The sequence below is a fragment of the Manis javanica genome, chromosome 8 (genome assembly GCF_040802235.1).
Source record: "Manis javanica isolate MJ-LG chromosome 8, MJ_LKY, whole genome shotgun sequence".
NCBI classification, from domain to species: Eukaryota; Metazoa; Chordata; class Mammalia; order Pholidota; family Manidae; genus Manis; species Manis javanica.
Window position 1 is genome coordinate 14,337,507 of NC_133163.1, and position 20,852 is coordinate 14,358,358.

At 44.8% G+C, this 20,852-nt stretch overlaps 1 protein-coding gene and 1 long non-coding RNA gene across 9 annotated transcripts in view; one reads left to right on the forward strand and one right to left on the reverse strand.

The window, feature by feature from the left end:
- Positions 1-18,506, reverse strand: part of LOC140850716 (uncharacterized) — a 33,581-nt gene extending 15,075 nt beyond the window's left edge. Inside the window, exon 1 of the long non-coding RNA XR_012133725.1 lies at positions 8,413-18,506. This is a non-coding gene — a long non-coding RNA (uncharacterized lncRNA). The remainder of the gene's footprint in view (positions 1-8,412) is intronic.
- Positions 1-20,852, forward strand: part of FOXN3 (forkhead box N3) — a 427,318-nt gene that overhangs the window by 288,006 nt on the left and 118,460 nt on the right. The window lies entirely within an intron of this gene.

Consider the following 20,852-nt stretch of genomic DNA (forward strand, 5'->3'; position numbering starts at 1 on the left):
TTTTTGTACTTGATTTATATGTTGATCCCACATTTCTCCTATTATTATTATTATTTTTATTTTTAATAAAATGCTGAAGTGGTAGGTAGATGCAAGATAAAGGTAGAAAACATAGTTTAGTGCTGTAAGAAGGCAAATGTAGATGATCAGATGATCAGGTGTGTGCCTATGGACTAAGTATTAATCCAGGCTAGACAAGGGCAGCAAAACATCCACGGATGCAGAAGATTTCTCTCAAAACAGGGGGGGTGAGGTTCTGAGCCTCACCTCTGTTGATCCCCAAATTCTCACCTGATGGCCCCCCTGCGACTGTGCCTGTCTTAGGTTGTTCCTCCCTTGAGGAATCTTACCCGTCTCTGGCTAACCAGTCATCTTCCGGGGCCATACAGGGAAATGTAAAGTTGGTAAGTGAGAGAGAAGCCATATTGTTTGCAAAGGTTAGCTTTTTACTTCTTTGCAGATTTATGCCCTGTGGCTTCTATGCCCAGCACTTGTCTCGAGGTATCTTTACCACCTGGAGGAATTATGATACTCGGTAAATTCGATATGAGGCACGAATTCTATTTAAAGTTTGTAATTAGGAAGGAAGAAGAAAAGCTATAGATGTAGCATATGAAGGAAACTTGGGAGGATTGATTATTTCTTTGACATATCTTCTTGTATAGTACCTTAAGTATGTATAGGTTTTAAACTACTAACTAATTTGCACACACATATTGACATAATAGGAATACGGTGACATAAACAAAGCAAATCTATAATTACCAGCCATCTCCAGTGAAGCCAAGAAAACCATTTAGGCACCCTAGGCATTTGTGAAAATTTATCTATGATATGATGGATATTTTCCAACTGTACTTGAACCATCAGACAAATTAAAGCAGCCCATTTCTGGGATCTGTTCACATCCCATATGTTCTTTTAACCATAGATAGTCTATAGTCATGAGATTTTGGGGTGCTACAACTTGCACCCCTCCCAACTCCTGGTTGAGTTCCAACAGACAGATCCGGTCAAATTCGTTGTCTCACTGTATGCACATGCCAGCCTAGACATCTCCCTCCTCCTTCTCATGGCAAGTCCAGGAGATGGTGGGCTGGATGCAGCCACAACCGCAGCATCGTCCGGATCCCTGTGGAGGCTTTTTGATGATCATCCCCCGGCACGAGTCCTCCAGAGAGTGCTGATGCCGGAAGCTCCTCCTCATATCGTATCTTAGTTCATTTTCTGGGTATCCAAGCTAGGCCTTGATCTTCTGCGTAGAAACAAACAGACCCTTTGCCCACACTTTGACATGCCCTCTATACCACTGTGCAGAACTCATTGGAGGTCAGCACACAGTAACTGCTTTTTTTTTTTTTTTTTTAATTAAGAGAAAGGAATATTATCAGAAAAGAGTACCTCCATAGCTGATCATCTGACACCCTTTAAGTGATCAACATTAAGGATATTTAAAGCATGCGTTGATCTTTGATTTACCAATAGTTTTATCCTGTTAAGGAGTAATCCCCCTTTTCTTTCTTTCTTTTTTTTTTTTTTTTTAATTTTTAATCTACACTTACCTGAAGAATACTATGTTTACTATGCTCTCCCCTATATCAGGTCCCCCCTAACAACCACATTACGGTTACTGTCCATCAGCTTAGCAAAATGTTGTAGAGTCACTACTTGTCCTCTCTGTGTTGTGCAGCCCACCCTCCCCTTTCTCCCTCCCCCCCATGCATGCTAATCTTAATACCCCCCTTCTTCTCCCCCCCCCTTATCCCTCCCTGCCCACCCATCCTCCCCAGTTCCTTTCCCTTTGGTACCTGTTAGTCCATTTTTGGGTTCTGTAATTCTGCTGCTGTTTTGTTCCTTCAGTTTTTCCTTTGTTCCTATACTCCTCAGATGAGTGAAATCATTTGGTATTTCTCTTTCTCCGCTTGGCTTATTTCACTGAGCATAATACTCTCCAGCTCCATCCATGTTGCTGCAAATGGTTGGATTTTTCCACTTCTTATGGCTGAGTAGTATTCCATTGTGTATATGTACCACATCTTCTTTATCCATTCATCTACAGATGGACATTTAGGTTGCTTCCAATTCTTGGCTATTGTAAATAGTGCTGCGATAAACATAGGAGTGCATCTGTCTTTCTCAAACTTGATTGCTGCGTTCTTAGGGTAAATTCCTAGGAGTGGAATTCCTGGGTCAAATGGTAGGTCTGTTTTGAGCATTTTGATGCACCTCCATACTGCTTTCCACAATGGTTGAACTAATTTACATTCCCACCAGCAGTGTAGGAGGGTTCCCCTTTCTCCACAGCCTCGCCAACATTTGTTGTTGTTTGTCTTTTGGATGGCAGCTATCCTTACTGGTGTGAGGTGATACCTCATTGTAGTTTTAATTTGCATTTCTCTGATAATTAGCGATGTGGAGCATCTTTTCATGTGTCTCTTGGCCATCTGTATTTCTTTTTTGGAGAACTGTCTGTTCAGTTCCTCTGCCCATTTTTTAATTGGGTTATTTGTTTTTTGTTTGTTGAGGCGTGTGAGCTCTTTATATATTCTGGACGTCAAGCCTTTATCAGATCTGTCATTTTCAAATATATTCTCCCATACTGTAGGGTTCCTTTTTGTTCTATTGATGGTGTCTTTCGCTGTACAGAAGCTTTTCAGCTTAATGTAGTCCCACTTGCTCATTTTTGCTGTTGTTTTCCTTGCCCGGGGAGATATGTTCAAGAAGAGATCACTCATGTTTATGTCTAAGAGGTTTTTGCCTATGTTTTTTTCCAAGAGTTTAATGGTTTCGTGACTTACATTCAGGTCTTTGATCCATTTTGAGTTTACCTTTGTATATGGGGTTAGACAATGGTCCAGTTTCATTCTCCTACATGTAGCTGTCCAGTTTTGCCAGCACCATCTGTTGAAGAGACTGTCATTTTGCCATTGTATGTCCATGGCTCCTTTATCAAATATTAATTGACCATATATGTTTGGGTTAATTTCTGGGGTCTCTAATCTGTTCCACTGGTCTGTGGCTCTGTTCTTGTGCCAGTACCAAATTGTCTTGATTACTATGGCTTTGTAGTAGAGCTTGAAGTTGGGGAGTGAGATCCCCCCTACTTTATTCTTCTTTTTCAGGATTGCTTTGGCTATTCGGGGTCTTTGGTGTTTCCATATGAATTTTTGAATTATTTGTTCCAATTCATTGAAGAATGTTGCTGGTAATTTGAGAGGGATTGCATCAAATTTGTATATTGCTTTTGGCAGGATGGCCATTTTGACGATATTAATTCTTCCTAGCCATGAGCATGGGATGAGTTTCCATTTATTAGTGTCCCCTTTAATTTCTCTTAAGAGTGACTTGTAGTTTTCAGAGTATAAGTCTTTCACTTCCTTGGTTAGGTTTATTCCTAGGTATTTTATTCTTTTTGATGCAACGGTGAATGGAATTGTTTTCCTGATTTCTCTTTCTATTGATTCGTTGTTAGTGTATAGGAAAGCTACAGATTTCTGTGTGTTGATTTTGTATCCTGCAACTTTGCTGTATTCCGATATCAGTTCTAGTAGTTTTGGAGTGGAGTCTTTAGGGTTTTTTATGTACAGTATCATATCATCTGCAAATAGTGACAGTTTAACTTCTTCTTTACCAATCTGGATTCCTTGTATTTCTTTGTTTTGTCTGATTGCCGTGGCTAGGACCTCCAGTACTATGTTAAATAACAGTGGGGAGAGTGGGCATCCCTGTCTGGTTCCCGATCTCAGTGGAAATGCTTTCAGCTTCTCGCTGTTCAGTATAATGCTGGCTGTGGGTTTATCATATATGGCCTTTATTATGTTGAGGTACTTGCCCTCTATTCCCATTTTGCTGAGAGTTTTTATCATGAATGGATGTTGAATTTTGTCAAATGCTTTTTCAGCATCTATGGAGATGATCATGTGGTTTTTGTCTTTCTTTTTGTTGATGTGGTGGATGATGTTGATGGATTTTCGAATGTTGTACCATCCTTGCATCCCTGGGATGAACCCCACTTGGTCATGGTGTATGATCCTTTTGATATACTGTTGAATTCTGTTTGCTAATATTTTATTGAGTATTTTTGCATCTACGTTCATCAGGGATATTGGTCTGTAATTTTCTTTTTTGGTGGGGTCTTTGCCTGGTTTTGGTATTAGGGTGATGTTGGCTTCATAGAATGAGTTTGGGAGTATTCCCTCTTCTTCTATTTTGTGGAACACTTTAAGGAGAATGGGTATTATGTCTTCTCTGTGTGTCTGATAAAATTCCGAGGTAAATCCGTCCGGCCCCGGGGTTTTGTTCTTGGGTAGTTTTTTGATTACTGTTTCAATTTCTTTGCTTGTAATTGGTTTGTTTAACTTTTGTGTTTCTTCCTTGGTCAGTCTTGGGAGGTTGTATTTTTCTAGGAAGTTGTCCATTTCTTCTAGGTTTTCCAGCTTGTTGGCATATAGGTTTTCATAGTAGTCTTTAATAATTCTTTGTATTTCTGTGGAGTCTGTCGTGATTTTTCCATTCTCATTTCTGATTATGTTGATTTGTGTTGACTCTCTTTTTCTCTTAATAAGTTGGGCTAGAGGCTTATCTATTTTGTTTATTTTCTCAAAGAACCAGCTCTTGGTTTCGTTGATTTTTGCTATTGTTTTATTCTTCTCAATTTTGTTTATTTCTTCTCTGATCTTTATTATGTCCCTCCTTCTGCTGACTTTAGGCCTCATTTGTTCTTCTTTTTCCAGTTTTAATAATTGTGATGTTAGACTATTCATTTGGGATTGTTCTTCCTTCTTCAAGTGTGCCTGGATTGCTATATACTTTCCTCTTAAGACTGCTTTCGCTGCATCCCACAGAAGTTGGGGCTTAGTGTTGTTGTTGTCATTTGTTTCTATATATTCCTTGATCTCTATTTTGATTTGTTCATTGATCCATTGATTATTTAGTAGCATGTTGTTAAGCCTCCATGTGTTTGTGAGCCTTTTTGTTTTCTTTGTAGAATTTATTTCTACTTTCATACCTTTGTGGTCTGAAAAATTGGTTGGTAGAATTTCAATATTTTGGAATTTACTGAGGCTCTTTTTGTGAGCTAGTATGTGGTCTATTCTAGAGAATGTTCCATGTGCACTTGAGAAGAATGTATATCCTGTTGCTTTTGGATATAAAGTTCTATAGATGTCTATTAGGTCCATCTGTTCTAGTGTGTTGTTCAGTGCCTGTGTGTCTTTACTTATTTTCTGCCCGGTGGATCTATCCTTTGGGGTGAGTGGTGTGTTGAAGTCTCCTACAATGAATGCATTGCAGTCTATTTCCCTCTTTAGTTCTGTTAGTATTTGCTTCACATATGCTGGTGCTCCTGTATTGGGTGCATATATATTTAGAATGGTTATATCCTCTTGTTGGACTAAGCCCTTTATCATTATGTAGTGGCCTTCTTTATCTCTTGTTACTTTCTTTGTTTTGAAGTCTATTTTGTCTGATATTAGTACTGCAACCCCTGCTTTCTTCTCACTGTTGTTTGCCTGAAATATGTTTTTCCATCCCTTGACTTTTAGTCTATGCTTATCTTTGGGTTTAAGGTGAGTTTCTTGTAAGCAGCATATAGATGGGTCTTGCTTTTTTATCCATTCTATTACTCTATGTCTTTTGATTGGTGCATTAAGTCCATTTACATTTAGGGTGACTATTGAAAGATATGTACTTATTGCCATTGCAGGCTTTAGATTCGTGGTTACCAAAGGTTCAAGGTTAGCTTCTTGTATCTTACTGCCTAACTTAGCTCGCTTATTGAGCTGTTATATACACTGTCTGGAGAGTCTTTTCTTCTCTCCCTTCTTATTCCTCCTCCTCCCTTCTTCATATGTTGTGTGTTTTGTTCTGTGCTCTTTTTAGGGGTGCTCCCATCTAGAGCAGTCCCTGTAGGATGCCCTGTAGAGGTGGTTTGTGGGAAGCAAATTCCCTCAGCTTTTGCTTGTCTGGGAATTGTTTGATCCCACCATCATATTTAAATGATAGTCGTGCTGGATACAGTATCCTTGGTTCAAGGCCCTTCTGTTTCATTGCATTAAGTATATCATGCCATTCTCTTCTGGCCTGTAGGGTTTCTGTTGAGAAGTCTGATGATAGCCTGATTGGTTTTCCTTTATAGGTGACCTTTTTCTCTCTAGCTGCCTTTAAAACTCTTTCCTTGTCCTTGATCCTTGCCATTTTAATTATTATGTGTCTTGGTGTTGTCCTCCTTGGATCCTTTCTGTTGGGGGTTCTGTATAATTCCATGGTCTGTTCGATTATTTCCTCCCCCAGTTTGGGGAAGTTTTCAGCAATTATTTCTTCAAAGACCCTTTCTATCCCTTTTCCTCTTTCTTCCTCTTCTGGTATCCCTATAATACGAATGTTTTTCCTTTTGTATTGGTCACATATTTCTCTTAGTGTTGTTTCATTCCTGGAGATCCTTTTATCTCTCTCTATGTCAGCTTCTATACGTTCCTGTTCTCTGGCTTCTATTCCTTCAATGGCCTCTTGCATCTTATCCATTCTGCTTATAAATCCTTCCAGGGATTGTTTCACTTCTGTGATCTCTTTCCTGACATCTGTGATCTCCTTCCGGACTTCATCCCACTGCTCTTGCATTTTTCTCTGCATCTCATCCCACTGCTCTTGCATTTTTCTCTGCATCTCATCCCATTGCTCTTGCATTTTTTTCTGCATCTCTGTCAGCATGTTCATGATTTTTATTTTGAATTCTTTTTCAGGAGGACTAGTTAGGTCTGTCTCCTTCTCAGGTGTTGTCTCTGTGATCTTTGTCTGCCTGTAGTTTTGCCTTTTCATGGTGATAGAGATAGTCTGCAGAGCTGGTACAAGTGACCGCTGGAAGAGCTTCCCTTCTTGTTGGTTTGTAGCCTTTTCCTGGGAGAATAGCGACCTCTAGTGGCTTGTGCTGGGCAGCTGTGCGCAGACAGGGCTTCTGCTTCCTGCCCAGTTGCTTTGGGGTTTATCTCCACTGTTGCTGTGGGCTTGGCCTGGCTGGGGCTGTTCCTCCAAAATGGTGGAGCCCCGTTAGAGGGGGAGCAGCCAGGAGACTATTTATCTCCGTAAGGGGCCTCTGTGCTCCCTGCTGCCCAGGGGGTTAGAGTGCCCAGAGATCCCCAGATTCCCTGCTTCTGGTCTAAGTGACCTGTCCTGCCCCTTTAAGATTTCCAAAAAGCACTCTCCAAACCAAAACAACAACAGCAACAATGAGAGAGGGAACAGAAAGGAAAAAAAAAAGAAAAAACACGCGATTTTTTTTTTTTTTCCTCAGGTGCCGGTCCCAGGCACCCGCGCACTGGTCCTGCTGCCCTGTCTCCCTAGCACCAGGGTCCCTGTCCTTTCAAGGCTTCCAAAAAGCACCCACCCACCGGTCCCGCAGGGAAGGAACGCTCAATATTCTTTGTCCTCAGGCACTGGTCCCACGCACCCGCTCACCAGTCCCGCCGCCCTGCCTCCCTAGCACCGGGGTCCCTGTCCCTTCAAGGCTTCCAAAAAGCACTTGGCAAAAAGAGAGAAAAAAAAGGGGAAAAACGCGCGATTTCTTCCGTCCTCAGGTGCTGGTCTCAGGCACCCACCCACCGGTCCCACAGGGAAAAATGCGGGATATTCTTTGTCCTCAGGTGCCGGTCCCAGGCACCCGCTCACCAGTCCCGCCGCCCTGCCTCCCTAGCACCGGGGTCCCTGTCCCTTTTAGGCTTCCAAAAAGCACTCGCAGAAAAGAGAAAAAAAAAAGGGGAAAAACGCGCGATTTCCTCTGTCCTCAAGTGCCGGTCTCAGGCACCCGCCCACTGGTCCCGCAGGGAAAAACGGGGGATATTCTTTGTCCTCAGGCGCCGGTCCCAGCCACCCGCTCACCAGTCCCGCCACCGTGCCTCCCTAGCACTGGGGTCCCCGTCCCTTCAAGGCTTCCAAAAAGCGCTTGCCATAAAGAGAAAAAAAAAAAAGGGGAAAAACGCGCGACCTCCTCCGTCCTCAGGCACCGGTCTCAGGCACCCGCCCCCAGGTCTCGCAGGGAGAAACGCGGGATATTCTTTGTCCTCCGGCGCTGTTCCCAGGCACCTCCTCACCGGTCCCGCCACCCCGCCTCCCCAGCAACGGGGGCCCGTCCCTCTAAGGCTTCCAAAAAGCGCTCGCCAAAAAAAAAAACTGCTCCGGTTTCTCTCCACCCGCCGGGAGCCGGGGGGAGGGGCGCTCGGGTCCCGCCGGGCTGGGGCTTGTATCTTACCCCCTTCACAAGGCGCTGGGTTCTTGCAGGTGTGGATGTGGTCTGGATGTTGTCCTGTGTCCTGTGGTCTCTATTTTAGGAAGATTTTTCTTTGTTATATTTTCATAGCTCTATGTGTTTTTGGGAGGAGATTTCCACTGCTCTACTCATGCCGCCATCTTGGCTCCCGCCTCCATATACTTTTAAGGCTAGTTTTTCCATCAGACATTTCTTGAATACCTACTGTGTGCCAGCCATGAGAACTTTGACTAGTAGAACAGTCATCTTCCTTGGAGAGTTCACAGTCCAGCCACAAAACAGATCGATTATAATACAGTGTGGTACATGCAGAGGGAAAGCATGGGAGGGGCCAGATGTGTGCTGGGCATAGAGGGATGCGGGAAGAGACAGGGGGAGCAGAATTTTCAAAAGCGCACAAGAGAGAGAGGGATGTTGCCAGCGGGGCCAGCTGAGTGAGTGAAGACAGAGATAAGATGCATTCTTAGGCGTCCGGGGGCCTACAAACAACCTGGTTGGCAGGAGATGAAGCTGGACTCAGTTGAGCCAGTTGCTTAGAGCTAAGGAACTTGGAAGTGACACAGGCTCCAGGGAGCCAGGGGGTGGTTTTGAACACATGATTGACTGCATTACACAAAAGTTAAAGTGGCTGCTCTGCTGGTGAAAGTCTATGCATCTACAAATAAGAAGAGGTAGCAGTTTAACGCAAGTGTTGTAAGGATATCCTAAACATAAAGTATCTTGCCAGGAAAGCCTGTGGCTGGGACAGCATCCTGTAACTGGATAGCACGTGACCCTGTTGAGCATTGCCTTTGAAGAGGGGCAGGTGGAGGGTACAGAAAGACCATGCTGGGAAGACTTTTTCCAGCCTGGCTGAGCCCTGAGCTCTGCAGGCAACGGGGGAGGATGACTTGGATGACTCATGTCCTTCAGGAGCTCTCAGGCCACCGAGCCCTGAAGAAGGGCGTGAGCACTGGACAGGGAGTGCGTGCTGTGTGTGGTTGGTGCACACTCAAAGGTGAGTGTAATGACCAGGCCCTGGGAAGCACTGAGTCAAGTCCCCCAAAAGTTTCAGGGAGCTAAGGTTTTCTTGAAAATGCTTAAAACTTCACTTTTGTGGTAACTCTGATGTGCCATAGAATTTCAAAGAAGAGGGAAGTACAGAACAAAACAACACAAAACCCAAACACCCCCCACAAAGCTATGCTTACTCTCTATGCCTGGGAAGTTATGTTCTGAAAAGTCACCAAGTTTTGTAAAGGGCAACCCACATACCCCATGTCTGTAACTGTGGCCAAGAAGTTACATTACTTTTTTGAAGCTATATTCTCTTTGAATTTCATGCTAGAATACAAGGAAGTTTAGCAAAGTTATTTGCTCCACTTCCCTTTAAGGACAGGACTGAATATGTCTGTCAGTTTTCTAGAAGAATCGAACGGTAGTAGGTTTTAGGTGTGTACGAGTCAGTTACACAGGCCCTAGCCCACAAGGCATGGGAAGAGGACCTGTGCCCTTGGATTTCCCAACCGTCCTTCAGTTTAACTGAGCGAGGTCAGGGTACGTGTGGGCAGTTTAAGAAGACAAAGTCAAAAGTGGCAGCAACTGTTAAAGGTGTGGGGGGTGGCCAGGATCACCTGGGAGGAGGGGGTCGGGGGAGTAGCTTAGGGCGTAGCCAGCCCCGCTGGAAGTATCAGGACAAAGGTACAGGACAAAACCAATACTAATCACAATGTTTGTCATCTTGGCAGACACAAATTACTTTTTGGAAATGAAAAATTGCTTTCTGTCCACTTTAGAGTCAACCTTAAATAGATCCAATAAACCATAGGAAAAACATTTTGTTAAAAATAACCTTCTGCACTGTTATGTCCAACTTAAGTGGTTGGTTAAATGCCTGGACGTGGTACCCTTGATGTAACATTTAGACAGAGGTGTCCAGCTGTGTATCATCAGCTTTCCCAAATCAGCATTTTTGTTTCTTCTTTGTGGTGAGGTGTGGGCTGAAACTGGCTTCAAAGGGAGGAAATGAATAATCAAGGTAAATCACAGTTTTCCCGCAAAGAGGTCAATTTCCTATCTGTGACTATTTTTCAGCATTGCAAGAAGTACCAGGAATTGGACTATAAAAATCTGGATTAAATGTTGAGGTCTCTTGGTCTCTGCAAGCCTGAAAGATTAATAGGTTGTAGTGACTTCCATTTCTGTCACCGAGGATTTTCTCTGAAAGTTGTACCAGTTCAGTGGAGTAATGAGAGGTTGCATTACTGGCATTACCTGTATCGGGCAGTGTGTGACTGTATGTCACAGCCTCACGGTGACGCTGTCATTCTGGGACAGAAGATAGGCATGTGGGCGGCCCTTCCTGCTGCTTGGTGATGAAAGCTGGGCGGAGGACCTGTGAAACATGCCATTCAGGTCACATCAAATGATATGGTCACTCAGGAGGTGATTCCTCTTAAAGGAGCCGGTTTTTAGGTAAAGGATTCCCACTGTTACTTGTCTCCAGACACTGACACCGACTGAAATACCCAGCTGCTTCCACATGTTAAACTGGAGCCCTTTCACACCATCTGTGAGATCCCACAAGACCACTGCCAAGGAAGGAGAGCAAAGGAGTGGGGGCGCCTTCCTCCCGAAGTCCCTCCAATCCAGCACGCCAGAGGGGAAGGTCTAGGAGCCATCCTGTGTCACCTAAGCCACTCCATCTCAGAGACCTGCCATCTTCACACACACTGTCCTTGAGGTGCAGTGATGCTGAGGCAGAGCCATTCTGTGGGAAAGCCTGCAGGTTTCAGCTTCCAGGAGTGCACTTCCAAGGGCGTGTGATGTATATACACACGCGCACGCGCACACACTTTAGGAGTGCTGCAGTCTACGCTGTGATGATAGCCAGCATTCATTGAGCATTTACTGGGTACCAGGCCCTGTGCTGAGCATCCAGGGAGGTGGACGACACCTTTGGAGGGATTTGGCTTCCCCAGAGAAGCGGCCGGAGAACCAGCAGAGCAGTTGGCCTGACGTCCATGTGTTGGTGGCAGTGCTATTGGCCTCAAAAGAAGGGACAAATGAGGGTTAAATCAGGGTAGGCCTTGTGGAAGAGAGGAGATTGTTGATGGTTTCTGTCCAATAAGAGGGTTGCTGTCCAGTGGGGCTACTGTCCAGTTTCACAGCACAGTAACTGAGGGACCCAAGGGTAGTAGTCTCCCAGCTGTGTGTCATTCTCTGTACAAATTGAATCCTTTGTTTGCAGCCATGTCCCTGGATCTTGGAGGACAGGATTGTTTCTTTATTGCCATGTCCCCATAGCAGGCATAAAAACATTTATTCAGCGAATGGACAAGTAAGAGGAAAGAAGGAGGGCAGATCTGCTCCTCTTATCAGAGCCTTGGAACAGAGGAGCAAAAGCACCATCTGCCTCTATAGTATCTGGCTGGCCATTAGGCAACATCTGTTTACTTATTGTTTAATCTATTATTCATTGTAAAATATACATTCATCATCTTAACCATTTTTTTAAGTGTACAGTTAAGTGACATTAAGTACATTGACACCATGGGGCCAACCGTCACCACCATCCATCTCTAGAACGTTTTCATCTTCCCAAACTGAGACTCCATATCCATTAAACAACATCCCACTTTCCCTTCCCCTCAGCTACTGGCAAGTATCGCTCTATTTTCCGTCTTTTATGAAGTTGACTACCCTGGGTACCCAGGTATAAGTGGACTCATATGGTATATGTCTTTTTTGTGACTGGCTTATTTCACTTAACATAATGCCTTTCATGTTTGTGCATATTATATATAACATGTGTCAGAATTCCCTTCTAAGGCTGCATAATATTCCACTGTATGTAAATACCACATATTCTTTATCCACTCATCCATCAGTGGACACTTGGGTTGCTTCCAGTTTTTGCCTATTGTGAATAATGCTGCTATGAACATGGGTGTACACCTGTCTCTAAGTTCTTGCTTTCAGTTCATTTGGGTATATACCAAGAGGAACTACTAGATCATATGGTAATTCTATGTGTAATTTTTTGTGGAACCACCATACTGTTTTCCATAGTAACTGCACTGTTGGGTATGTGTGCTATTTAGCTCTTCATATGTGTATCTTGAGTTTCTCTGTGAGTTTTACAATACAGTCCTCCCTTCTGCTTCATTAAACATCCTTTAAACTAGTCTGGTTAAATCTGGCCCATGGACGGTTTGGGTTAACACAGTAGGTGGGCTGGGTGGGCCACACTTGCCTGGTTAGCCCAGATTCAGGAGATGTCCTCCTCTTTGGAAAAGTTGTTTATCCCCTTGGCCCTGGGCAGACAGCCTCTGGGAAGCCCCAGGCTGCTCCAAAGATGAAGCTAGAACCAAACTGGCCCTAGGCTTGCATCTCTTGGAACAGCTGCTCAGCTTGCCTCAACTCCACCATTTTAATTGTGATTAGTACGTTCATTTGCATCTAAAAGGAGTAGTTTTCTTATCAGCACCATTGAGCTGGGAACCAGTGCGCTCCATTTATATAGAGTGGCCCATTTTAACAGGGCCCATTAAGCAGTAAAAGTAAATGTGGGTGTTTTACAAATGCAAATATATCATGCAAATAATGTACTTCATGCTGAATGATGCCTTGGTTTTCATATGTAAAATTAGAAACTGTGTAGCACAAAGATAATGATAAACACCTTTGCATCTGTTCATAAGATGTATCAGGAGCCATATGCATCTAAAATTGTGACTGAGGTTTCGGGCAGAATTTTTTCAGTATACCCAAACATGCATTCCATATTATGAAAAATACACATGGATGTATCTAGTTATTTATATATTCCTAAGTAATCAAGAAATCACAGAAAAGAGTAATCCAAATTACCTAACCTATTACTTACCATCAATGATGAGATTTATAATTTTGTTTCCATTTTTAAAGCTTTTTAAGTTTGTATCTGAGATGGTAAAAGAAGAAATGTTTATAGATGGGCTAGTTCCCTTGTAAGAGAATTATGTCTGTAAGAGATCTTTTTCAATGCTTAGTGTTTGAAATCATTCTGTTTATGATATGCAGTCAGCATTACTGCTGTTTTGTGAACTCGCTGAGTGGAATAGTGCCGCCTTTTATGTATGGCGCACTTGACCAGGTTCCAGGAGGGAAATCCTCTTGTTTCTGTCCCCATGGGCTCTTTGGAAAGGTAGGATGCACACACACCTGTAGAAAGTGAATTAAAGGTATAAGAAGACACCAGATCAGTAAATAGTGTGGAATATGATCAGTTCCCCAACTGGCTGTACAAACAATAATTCTAGACAAATCTGAAGGGAGTGAGAGCTCAGGGTGGGAGTGACCAGAACAGTTCTCCCTGGGATCTGAGATTCGAATGGGTAGATGGGACTTGAATAGGCAGAGAGAACATGGGTGCAGGGCATTTCAGGCAGAGGGGAACAGAGTTGGCTTGAATGGGCCCTAGAAATACATGGGGCCCATGTGTGTTCTGGAGACCTGTGTCAGGCAGTGTATTGGGAGCTGGGTAACCATGTTGGAAAGAATATAAAGGCTTCCGAGGGGCAGAAAACCTAGTGGACTTGACTCTACCCTATAAGCTACTGTTCACACACTTTTGAAACCACCAAATTCTTCAAATGAAAAATAATTATGTGGGAACTCAGTGCATAAGAAAGACACATGAAAAATGAGATGCTTTGTTGATACTGGGCAGGACCTCAGCTAAACACCCGTTCCCCCAGCTCCCCCAGCCCCACCATCGGAGGCAGTATACACAGAGACAGGAAACTGAAGACCTTTGGAAGTCAACTGATCCAGCTGGGAGTTTCCAGAACAACAGTTTGCAAAGCAAGGGGGAGAGCCCGTGAAGATGCTCTTGCTTGAGAAAGCTGCTAAGGGGTGAGGCTGGGCAGGCTAGGGTCAGGAGAGATTGGAACTGGGGAGACCTATTAGGATGCTAGTGGGAACGTCTGCATATGAGTTGGCCCAGTAGAATGGAAACACAAAGGAAGAGAAAATGTGTGGAGACCTTTGCAAGAAAGGTTTGGCTGGAATGGGTGATAGCAGACCAGGAGTATGGGAGAGGAAGGTGTTAGAGCCTCTAGAATTCTAAACTTAAGCATTGTACAGGTGATTACCAAAGAATGAGTCGGTTTTCTATTCTTTGCTTTTGATGAGGAATGCTGAGTTAAATTGTAGACTTTTAGTCCCTCAGCAAACATCTGACAGGTGCCAGCCAAGTTCCAATCACTACAGTAGGTGATAGGGATTTAGGAGAAGAAAGAAACAGGTGTTTCTATGTTGTATGAAGTGAGTGCACCATGTGGAAAGAGAGACAGACAGGGACACTGTTCGGGGTTGAATTGTCCTCCCCAGATTCGTGGATTGATGACCCAACACTCAGAATCTCATAATATGACCTTATTTCCAAATAAGGTCATTGCATGAGGTCATAGTTCCGAAGGGTAGCCCCCTAGGCCAACATAAAAAGGGGAAATTTGGTCACAGATAAGCACACACAGGGACAATGTCATGTAAACATGAAGGCAGAGATCGGGGGTGATGCATTTATAAGCCAAAGAATGCTAAAGATTGCCATTGGCCACCAGAAACTAGGGAGAGGCATGGGACAGACCCCCACTTACAGCCCTGAGAAGGAGCATACCGTGACCCCAGGCTCCTAGCCTCCAGAACCATGAGACAAAATGTTTCTGTTGTGTAAGCCACTCACCTGTGGTATTTGCTAAGGCAGCCCTGGAGAACTGGTGAGACTCCTGAGAAATCCAGAGCTGTGTGAACTGTGCCCTGAGGACCAGCAGATGGGGCAGAGGTGGGAAACTGGCCCCTTCGTTTGAGCGGTGGTGTGGGGACAGCCTAGTCTGTGCAGGACACAGCCAGAGGTATGCTCCAGTCTGGAGATGGGTTCAGCAGCAGATGCAAAATCGGAAAAGCCAGGTTTTCTATGAGTCCATGAATTCTGCTGGGAAAGGAATACAGGTAGCAAAGAAGAGAGGGCTAAGACTCTGGAAATACCCAAAATGGTGGGGTCAGGGTTGGATAAGGAGCTAGCACTATGTGTAGAAAGGAGAGCCAGGCTAGAAGGGTGTTTTGAGGCTAAGCTTGGAAAGGATTTTGAAGAGATAATGTCAAAAGTTAGAGAGTTTCTATTATCAGAAAAGCAAAAAAAAAAAAAAAAAAAAAGCAAGCTTCTCCTACATGAGGGCACGGAGTGGGGAGGAGAGAGAGGCTGCAGTGCCACCGGGGGCCATTAGCCCTGAAGACCCCAGCCTCCCGTGATCCAGGAGAAGGAGGTCTGCGGGCAGTCCCTGTGGACTGCGGCAGGATGGAGCGGACGTCGGGGTCTCCGTGCCCAGCTCACGGGCTGTGTTAGTGACGGTGGAGTGACGGGAGCTGCGAGGAGGGCCTGCACTCTCGTTGATATTTGGTGATGGATAAGATAAGAAGTTATTAGTTCTCAGAAGGGGAAATGGGGTAGAGGCAAGAGGCAGTGGAGGGGGAAACGGTTCCAGAGGAAGAGAGGGCAGTCGGGGTGTTACTTTGGCGAAGAAGAAGGTTCAGGCGCAGGGAGATAAGACTGGGAGTGAGCTTATGCGGAATGGCTTTGGTTTTGGAAAGGAGGAGGTGACATCACATGATGAAGTGTGGTGAGGGAGGATTGGGACTTGGTGAGTGGTGACCACTGGGGCTGGCTCAGTTGAGTTGCTGACCACCAGGTCAGTGGTGTTCCCTTGGGGGCAGTTTTATCCCTAGTGGACACATGGCAGTGTCTGGGGCCATTTTTAGTCCTTAGAGCTCGAGAGGAGTTGCTATTGGTGTTTAGTGGGTAGAAGCCAGGGAGGCTGCTGTGCACCCTATAATGCACAGGACAGCCCACGTGACAAAGAGTTACCCAGCCCCAAATGTCAGTAGTGCTGAGGTTAAGAAACCCGGCCACCGGTCAGCAGCAGTTCTCAAACGTGCCGATGGAGGGAAGCCCTGAACTTCATGATGTGCTTTGTGAACATTATGAAACATTGACACATTTAAAACAACACGGATATTGCTCCAGAGCAGCCGCCTCTGCCTGACTCTCTCAGCAGCCGTTTCAGCCCCCGGCATGTCAAGGGCCTTGGCTGTGATGGGGACACAAGAATTATTTGTAGGTTGATCCAGTTGGAGGCAGGATGAGTCTCCAGTTTCAGCATTGGCTAAGGTAATAAAGTGATGCCGTTTCCTACCAGAACCCGTGTTTTGCCCTCAGAGTGATCTTGCTACGCTCTCAGTTGCGGTTTTTGTGATGTGGGATGGTTATTGTCGGATTGCTTCAATAATGGCCATCCCAACAGTTGTCAGCCTCTGAAAAGTGGCCAGTCCTCATGCATTTCTACCTGGTCTCTTCTGCCTCTTGATTGCATGAGCCTGAAAGGTCACCGGGGGCAGCCGTACCTGCCAGTTTGGATCTTGGCAGGATTTGCGGAGATAGGTTTCTTGAGAGTAGGTGGCATTTGTGAAGCTGCTTTTACCAAACTCTTGATTTTTAGAAGCTGTTCATTGCTACTTTGGACTGAGGAACATTTCTAATGAGACGGTCTCAAAGCATCCTTAAAGAAAAGAGGAATAGGAAGGTGCTGTGACCTTACCCATCACAGGGATGAAGAAAAGTGCAAAACTGGAGGAGTCCAGAGGGTGTAGGAGCAAGTGCTGGCGCCAAGCACATCAGTTTTCTGGAACCACGACAGCCACTGGGAGCTTCCTTTTGACATGCATCCTCTCACTTCATTCTGAAATACTAGTTGCTGTCATTGCCCCCAATTCACAGGCATGGAATTGAGGCTGGGACAAGTTAAAAGATGTACAGACTGTTCTGCATAGATTCCTTGCATCCAAATCTTGTCCTGCTACCACCACACCTCGGATGAGACCAGGTAGCCACTGAGGAGATCCCTTTGAACATCAACGCACTCTGGTTTTCTTTGGAAGATTTAGAATAGTGTCAAGAGCGTCCCTGAGAATTCTGAACTCTCAGCTGTACTTTACAGTGGTGCTTCTCAAGTTGTGAAGGGTATTTTGTGAAACTGGAGACCTTCTTACACCTGTTCCTCTGTCCAGCCTGCTCGGATTCTTCATTCTGAGCTTCAGTGACTGGCATCCTTCTGTCTTTGTGTGTGGCATACGTCATATTTGTTTTTCTGTTATTCCCTGGTGGTTAACCCAGTTAGAATTAAAACAAGAGAATTCCAAATATTTTTTCAGGAATTGCCCTTTATTAATACTGCTTTTTGACTCTATTTCTGGGTAAACACAGTCTGATGGTAGATGTCATAGGTCCAAAGGCATTGCCCTTACATTTTTTTGTTTGTTTTTTTATTTTGGTATCATTAATCTACATGAGGAACATTATGTTTACTAGACTCCCCCCATCATGAAGTCCCCCCACAGACCCCATCACAGTCACTGTCCATCAGCATAGTAAGATGCTGTAGAATCACTACTTGTCTTCTGTGTTGCACAGCCCTCCCTGTGCCCCGCCACATTATACATGCTAATCGTAATGTCTCCTCTCCTGCCCCCCCCACCTTCTCCCTCCTTTTCCCTGTGGTAACTGTTAGTCCATTCTTGGGTTCTGTGCCCTTACATTTTTCCATGCTAAGGATATGGCAGGAATCTGCTCAGTTGTGCAAAGAGCAACAGGAACCCCTGGCCACTGCAGGTACTAGATTAGGAGTGGCTGGTCTCATTACATCCCTTTCCTGTGCCTTAGTCATTTTAGGCTTTCTGCTTTTTAGTGTGTTATGGAACATTCTGGCAGAGATGCTAACTTTAAGGGCCTTTCAGATATACACTGCATAGGTTGATCCTTCACTGGCCCAAACTCTTAGGCTTAGGTCCATTTCTGGGAGTCCTTCCTGCATTCATCACTCATTTATTCTCTCTCTCTCATTTTACATTTAAAAAATGTTTAATCGTGGTACAACATACATAACATAAAACACAACATCTTAACCATTTTTATTTTATTTTATTTTGGTATCATTAATCTACAATTACATGAGGAACATTATGTTTACTAGGCTCCCCTCTTCACCAAGTCCCCCCCACAAACCCTATCATAGTCACTGTCCATCAGCATAAGTAAGATGCTGTAGGGTCACTACTTGTCTTCTCTGTGTTGTACATCCCTCCCCGTGCCTCCCTGCACATTATACATGCTAATCATAATGCCCCCTTTCTTTTTCACCCCCCCTTATCCCTCCCTTCCCACCCAGCCTCCCCAGTCCCTTTCCCTTTGGTAACTATTAATCCATTCTTGGGTTCTGTGATTCTGCTGCTGTTTCGTTCCTTCAGTTTTTTCTTTGTTCTTGTACTCCACATATGAGTGAAATCGTTTGGTACTTGTCTTTCTCAGCCTGGCTTATTTCACTGAGCATTAATACCCTCTAGCTCCATCCATGTTGTTGCAAATGGTAGGATCTATTTTCTTCTTATGACTGAGTAATATTTCATTGTGTATATGTACCACATCTTCTTTATCCATTCATCTACTGATGGACACTTAGGTTGCTTCCATTTCTTGGCTATTGTAAATAGTGCTGCGATAAACATAGGGGTGCATCTGTCTTTTTCAAACTGGGCTGTTGTATTATTAGGGTAAATTCCTAGGAGTGGAATTCCTGGGTCAAGTGGTATTTCTATTTTGAGCTTTTTGAGGAACCTCCATGTTGCTTTCCACAATGGTTGAACTAATTTACATTCCCACCAGCAGTGTAGGAGGGTTCTCCTTTCTCCACAACCTTGCCAACATTCATTGTTGTTTGTAACATCTTAACCATTTTGTGAGTGTACAATTCAGTGGTGTTAAGTACATTCACATTGTTGTGTAAGTCCTTGTGCAGAACTCTTTCCATCTTGCACAACTTTTGCTCTGTACGCATTAAACAATTCCCTTTTCCCACCTCCCTCAGCTCCCCCAGGCAGCCGCCACTCTACTTTCCATCTCTGTGACCTTGGCCCTTCTTATCTAGTCCGGAGTGTGTCCTTTTGGGTCCGCCTATTTCACTTAGCACAACATCCTCCAGGTTCATGATGCCGTAGCATCCTGTTCTCTCTCTTAGGCATGTCAGTTCACATTTAGCAGCTGGAGGTTCTGAGAAAAAGTACTTTTGCAAAAGTACTTAAAAAGAAGCATTTTTCTTAATTTGCTTTTCATTAGACTCACAGAAAGTCTAGAGTGAACACAGGGGTGACCCTTGCCCAAATCTCCGGGGTCTTGGTGACAATCCAACTGGTTCTCACAGTGACGGGAGCTCATGGGACCAGGGAACACACGGGACAGAGCCTGTCGTCAGGCCAGGGCCACCTGAGGGCTATATGGCCTGCTGGCTCACAGTGTTCCCTTGGGAGTTTGAAGTAATACAGCTGAGAGTGCGGGCCCAGGGAGTGCTGTGGCTGTGGCTGGGCAGGTGCTGCGTGTGCCCTTCAGGACAGGGCCGCGCACCTCTTGGGAACTCTGCTGGCTCAGCTCTGGGCTTAATGATCAGCTGGATCGATGTGCTCAAATGCCAGCCGGCAGACTGACTTCCCAGCAGGCAAGGCTCTCAACCTGTTGGTCAGCTGCCTCTGTCACGGAGTGGGATTGGCTTGTGCTGCTGAAGGTTGTGGAATTTTGTTGGAATGTTATTGAAACGAGACATTTGTGGCACCCGTGTTATATTGTTTCTGCTAATAGGAGCCCACATGTCTGTCTTTCGTATATGGTGAGCCTGATTGCTTTTTCTAGCCTCGGATCTTTGCCTTGAGAGTCTGAATGAAATACGGTCCACAGTCATCTTCCATGGAGAAGGGTAGCTAAGAATATAGTGACAAAAGACGGAAGAGGAAAGCTGAAAGGTGAGAAATGAAATTGGGCCGCTGGTGTGCGTGTGACACGGTGGGCTGGCACCGGCAGCCCTGGCCTGGTCTTGGGCTGAGCGCTGACCATCCACGTGATGCCTTGGGCCAGGCCCTTCTCCTCACTGGGCCTCCGTCTCCTCATCTATAGGATGGGGAAGGTGGGTTCTGCCCTGCCTGCTCGCAGGATATGAGGACCACGTGGAGAAGAGCTGGTGGCTGTGCTCAAAGTGAGCAGCACCATCATGCTGATATAAACGTACCCTGGCAGGTTCAAGGGGACCCTAATGGCCACTCCTCCTGCCAGTGACCATTCACAAGCCACCAATGCATAAGTGACTGGAGATTTCCCCTCCTGCCCCGCACACGCCACACCCACCTCTTCTCTTGATTTGCCACACAAGTGGGTGGTTTCACGGTGGCCTTAGATCCTCCTGTAAAGACGTCAGCCCCTAGCTTCTCTGAATTACTGTGATTAATATTACACTTTTAAGTAATTTCATAGAATTTTTTTATTTGAAAAACAAAATAGTTTTATAGGCCAATGAGTCCAGAACATCTCTGGATATGGATGGAAAAAAATCAGTTTGCTGCCTCCCAACCTTTAGCCACTAGGGCCAAAACCATTGGCCTTTCTACAGATGTTTCTTACCCCTTTAGATGCAATCTTAGGAGGCTGGAGCTAGGTAAGTATGACAGTGAGGTCCTAGAGGCCATAAAATACGGC